The sequence below is a fragment of the Oculina patagonica genome, chromosome 13, assembly GCF_052425735.1.
Source record: "Oculina patagonica isolate OP01 chromosome 13, crgOcupat, whole genome shotgun sequence".
NCBI classification, from domain to species: Eukaryota; Metazoa; Cnidaria; class Anthozoa; order Scleractinia; family Oculinidae; genus Oculina; species Oculina patagonica.
The window spans coordinates 1,882,006-1,887,920 of NC_135770.1; the positions used below are offsets into that span (position 1 = coordinate 1,882,006).

The 5,915-nt window shown below is 34.6% G+C and overlaps 1 long non-coding RNA gene across 1 annotated transcript; it reads left to right on the forward strand.

The window, feature by feature from the left end:
- The first annotated feature begins 358 nt into the window (after positions 1-358).
- Positions 359-2,593, forward strand: LOC144635534 (uncharacterized). The gene is made up of 3 exons (XR_013567377.1): positions 359-1,330; positions 1,624-1,872; positions 2,295-2,593. It is a non-coding gene; the product is annotated as an uncharacterized LOC144635534 (long non-coding RNA).
- Positions 2,594-5,915: the final 3,322 nt, after the last annotated feature.

The window sequence follows — 5,915 nt, forward strand, 5'->3', positions numbered from 1 at the left end:
GGTGTGCATGGTGAGTTTTCAAATAACAGATTACTGTTATTTGAAACCTTAGAATGCAACCTAAGAAGTAGGTTTATTTGAAATAAATATTATGGCGAACAACGAACACAGAGAGAGAAGTCTGTGGTGTTTTCATAGCTAAAAAGGTAATGCCTAAATTACGAAATGTGTTAAGTACTCGAAAGATTTTACATGAGAAAATGCAGAAATTTAGATTTCCTTAGAGTTGGGTAATTAAAATTTAATTTTCTAGAGTTCAGTTATTGAATAAAGGAATTATTTTAAAGTTTGTTTTTAAAAGAGAAAGAGAGATTAATTGGTTTGAATAAAATTCTTAGTTATCTTTTCAAATTGGTTGCTTGTAGAGTTAATTAGATTTAATCTAATTTAAATGGCTATAAAAACCCACAAAAAGTTATCGAGCCATGAGGGACCTTCCCAGATACATCCTACCGCTTTTACAGGACCCAGTCTTTATCAAGGCCGGCTTCCTGTGGGTACAAAAAAACAATAAAAAATGCTGTTCTACAAACATGCTCGTCTATCTCAAGGGCGAGTAGAGGTCTGACACAGCTGACCCACGGGGACTGCATCTTAGGTTGGACATGGTCCGCCATATGGTGGGATGTTGATCCGGCATATGGTTAAAGCAAATTGTTTTTGAATTATTTTGCGAAAGACTAATTCCATCGCTGTGGGCGCCATTTTTTGATATTAAAACCCAGTAGTGCAAGAACTAGCTAAGTTTTAATATTTCGGTTTTTATGCTTATGTAAGTAATGGATGCATATAACCCCCCAATGAACAAATGAAAGACAGGCCCACAGCAATCATGTACTAAATACACGAAAGCCTGTATAGCCAAAACAAACAGATGAACACGGAGAGACAAGTATGCATCCTAACGGTTGCATGACTTAGATTTTACTTGTTTATTATTTGAATATTTGAATAATTTTTGAATAATTTTGAAGATTCTTTTTTAAAAAATCTTGTTTAGGGTAGGTTACATTTTAAATTTTATTTCTTCTTTAAATACTTCCTTATTTTATTTTCTTCTCTTTTAATAAATACGTTTTGATGAAAATAGTTTGAATGTTTTATAAGTAACTGGGTGTTGGGAAGCAGATTAAGCATTTACCCACTAGGGTGTTTATGAGTAGAGGACTAGTTTTATCTCGGTTGACGTCTTTTAACAGTAGTGTAAAAATAGCTAAAATTAACATTTCGTTTTTTTGTTTATTTATATATCGAGTAATGGACATAGACAATCTCCATAAGCAAAAATGAAGGACAGGCTCCCAAGTAACCATGCACTTACTATACTAAGGTACGATTTTCGGAATTCAAAAAAACGAACACAGAGAGAGAAGTCTGTGTCCTAAAAGCTGTACGACTATAGGTTTTATTTGATTATTTTAAAAATAATTAATGAGATTCTATGTTGGATATTTATAAATTGGTAGGATTTGAAAAAAGGTTTTATGATTATAGCTGGTTTTATTTGATTATTTTAAATTTTGAGATTCTTTGCTGGATATTTGTAAATTGGTAGAATTACTTGATTATTTGGATACGTGTAAATTGGTATGATTACAAAAAGAGTTTTATGTTTCTATTTAGTGCCTGGGTGCTGACCATTGTAAACAGTTTGCTCAGCCACGCAGGACCAGCTGTGGTACTACAACCAATGCCTGGGTGCTGACTTGAAATGCGCAACGGAATGCAGACAAAAACTATAATCACAGTCAGAATGATCATCAGTTCCAGCAAATATTCACATCAACGAAAATGTGCAGACATCCGAGAGACAAACCGCAAATTCAAACGCTCAGGCTGCCCTAACATATTCTGGAGACTAGTAGACTAAAGGTTTGATTGAATTCGTATTTTTCTTTATAGGTGGAGGAGGGAGGGGGGGGGGGGGGGGTTTCTGTTAAAATTTTTCTTCCTAAAATAATTCTTTTTTATGAAATTTTTCTTGTCTAAAAAAACAATGGTTAGACCATTAAGACTGGTATATACCGCTTGTGTAATCTTACTGTATGATTTGTAGGGTGCTCCTCATAAGATAATTAGTTATGATGTACATATGGTGGGTTTGTAAAACCGCATATATGTATACTACGGGTATATTATTTGTGTAGATGCGGAGGTGGGTCTATTATTGGCAAAAGTTTAGTGTGTTTACTGAATGATATGTCTTGTATGAATGAATTTGTATTACTTTTTGTATTGCAGAGTAAACCCAAATAAAGATGGTATAATCCTTTATTTTTGTTTTTGTTTTTTAGTCTGCGGCAGAGAGGAGTTCATGGAGAGTAACAGGCCTCTGTAGAAAGAGTAATAAAAACAGAGAACTATCACAGTGTTCCATTACTTTATAATGGAGATTGCTTATTGCAAAAAGAAATAAACAGAAATTATATTTGTTGCTTAAAAATAAAAGATATTTTCTCTTGCTTCTTTGAAATTTTGATTTTAATTTTGTTTTGTTTTTAAAAAATACAGATTTCTGAAAATTCTGTTTACACTTTATACTTATTTACTTCTTTTCAACATCACTTTTGTTATAGAAATAAATCTTTTTGCCATTAGATTAAGCTTTGGAAAACTCCCTGCATATTTTTCGTAAGGGATCTCAATTCCGCAGCCATTCTAGTGAGTTGCGCAGCCATTTGTTTTGCTCTGATTTGTTTCCTTAATAATAGCGATATTTTTTGTTCTCTTTCTTTCTTTTCTTTGTTCAATTTTTTGTTCTTTTCTTTGATTTCCTTATTTATCTTTTTAAATTTCTTAATTAATTTGATCCTTTTTTTCTTTTCTTCCTTGTTTTTCTGTTCTTTCTTTCCTTTCTTTTTGTTACATCTGGTTTTCTGCAATAAATTATTAGTTTAATCATAGTTGGTATTTACTTCTATAACACCAATTACCGCTGGTGTTTGCGGAATATTTAAATACCCAATTATAGTGAGCTCACTATTAGCATTTCCCAAACCATTGCAAAAGAACAAAAATAGCCCTCTTCTCATCAGGAACCCAGAAGGACTACCTGGTAAATAGGTATGAAAGGGAGGGAAAGCCAAATGAAATTTACACTTTCCGAGTGCTTGTTTGATTAAATTTAGTCACGAAGGAGGGGGAATGGGCACGAGTTTATTTGTAATAAACCAAGGAGATAACCTATTGACCCGCACGTTTCAAACCATTTGGTACCATTTGGCTGGGATCTACGTGCAGTTTGTCTTTAGAAATGGCTTGGAAAACTATCGTTAAACTAAGGTTCGGCGAGTTACCTTGATTTTCTTCGTTTTACCACTCTGGCAGTTTGCTGCTTGCTCGACTCTAGCCGCCGCCTCTATCAATGTTAAGTCATCTATATCTGCGGTTGCCATTTCTTGGTTTGGAAGAGTCATGTTTGAGACAAACCGGTGAGTTAGACTTTTTGGTATCGCTTAATGTTTAACGAAAAAATTCCATCTTAAAGACGAAAGAAAAAAGATTCTTACCAATTTTTTGCTGTCTTTCGTTCATGAAATTGCCCAAAGACGAGTTGCGTGGCGTGTAGACTACGACATAGTAAAATTTGAAATTTTAAACGAGAAGGCCAATTGCGAGAGCCATTATAGCTCGCGCTTGGAACAGAAATTAAAAGATTTGAAATTCGATTGAGCAGTACGAATTTTTATATTTATTTCATTTGTGTTCCCTGTTAACTTGGGGGCTTGTGTTTAGTTAAGTTTGAAATTAACTACTGCAAGCCGATAGCATTTGGCTCAGTTTAAAATAGCATTGCGTAGTTTTCCCTAAGATGATTTAGTTTTCCTTCGAGTCGAAGGTTTTTAGCATAAACTCTTAAACCGTTGGATTGTATTCCAATATCAAATTTCGAAAGACATATGGCGACATTTATTTCGCTCTGTAACCGACAACTGAAATTTGAAATGAGCAATTTGTTTCTGTTATGCACTAATTTGCAAGAAACAGAGTTTTGCTTTCGATATGGCTCCAGATCTTTCGCCATTTGAAATGCTTCATAATTGGAGAAAAAGTGTAACAAGAACACGAGGAGTAACCGGAGAAATTCGCAGAGAGATTTATTCCATTAGCGATTTGTATGAGAAGAAAACTCAGTATTCCTTGGAGCTTTACAAGTTGAATTACATTAACGATGAAGAGTTTGTCTTTGAGGCCGGTGAGGTGAGAAGTAATCATTCTGTGAGGAATGCTGAAATAGCCAAAGAACGGTGTGAAAATGAAATGAAAATAAAGGCTATGCAAGATCAGATTGATAAAATTGTGGATAACCGTCTGACGTTTCTAACTTCTGAAGTAAATCTTTTGAGGAGAAAATTGAGGAACAAAAGCTTTTTTAGCAGTCGTAAAAGCTCTGGAACTATAAAAGCCCTTGATGGAGAGGTTTATGAAATCAGGAACATTTCCAAGAATTACGAAAGACTAGTTCGAAAGAGACATGAATTGTATAAGTTACAAGTTGTTGGCGGTGTAAAAACATTCCGACGAGAGTTGGAGGAGGCTGATTTAAAGGCTGAATTAGAGAAGAAAAGGTCTAATTTACATAATTTTACCAGTCTTAAATTAGATGATGTTTATGATTGCATACTAGAAAAAAATGGTGGTTATGTTACGGGGGGGATAGGAAATAAGTCTTCTGTTCAGTATGCTAATAGTTTTAAACAGCATGCGGAGGCTGCCTTATTGAAATATGTTTTATTTAACTCCGGGCAGGGATCAAAGCCCCGCCACTATTCTTTTAATTTAAAAAATAAGATGCGCAAACCAAAGAGTTATCCTAGTTCCACGAGATTTCAAATAAGGTATAATTTGTTGCATCCTGGTTTGGGGAGGAAAGAGCGGGATTTTGTTTATTCATCATTGCAGATTATTGACAGGATTTTTATTAAGTATAGGAGAGGTGGGAATAATTTTAATGGGGGGAGGCCAACTAGAGAGAGGTTTATTGTAGATCAATTGGAAAGATTTTTGAACAAGTGCCCTGTGGTTTTAAGAGAGAGTGATAAAAAAATGGGATGGTCGCTTAATACAGAGGAGTGGTATCGTGATGAGTACAAGCGACAGTTAGATACCCCATCATACAAATGGGTTGGTGGATTAGATATGGTTGATGGTATAAAACTGAATTGCCGAGAAGAACTTAAAACTTTGGTTCAAAAACATAGGGATATTCTTAGTGTTCCTGAGCTACGTTGGTTTAATTTAGAGGGGGGAGAGGAGTACACTTTGCCTAGTTTGAATTTATTACCTAAAGTACACAAATTATCTGAGGAGGCTTCTACCAAAAATGAAAAACTATTAAGGGGAAGGCCTATAATAACTGGACACAGCTGGTGTATCGTAGAGGCGTCAAAATTTATTCAGAAAGAGTTGAGAGGGGTTATTTGTAAATTCAAGGGTTTTTTGAGGGATTTGAATATGAGAGTCACTTTGCTTGGAAGTAGTAATGAATTGGTGGACATTTTACGAGATAAGAAGTTTCAGTTTTGGGGGGCTAATACTTTTGCTACTTTTGATTTTAAGGATTTGTATACTAATATTTTATTTGAGGATGCCCAAAAAACTCTGCGGGATTTGGTTGGTATTTTAAAATTGGATAGTCATAGGATTTCATTTGCTCTAGAACTTTATAGATTTTGTAATAGGTGGAATTATTTTAATGTAGGGCTAGATGTGTTTAAACAGGTAGAGGGATTAAGTATGGGTTGCTATTTCAGCAAGGAAATAAGTGATTTGGTTCTTATGTACTCTGAATATCAGTATAATCTTGTTTCTGTTGGGAGGGGGGTTCGATTATTGAAGAGGTATGCGGATGATGGTATAATGATATTTGGTTCTAACGACTCAGATTTTATAGTAAAGGAAATGGGTAGATTGAT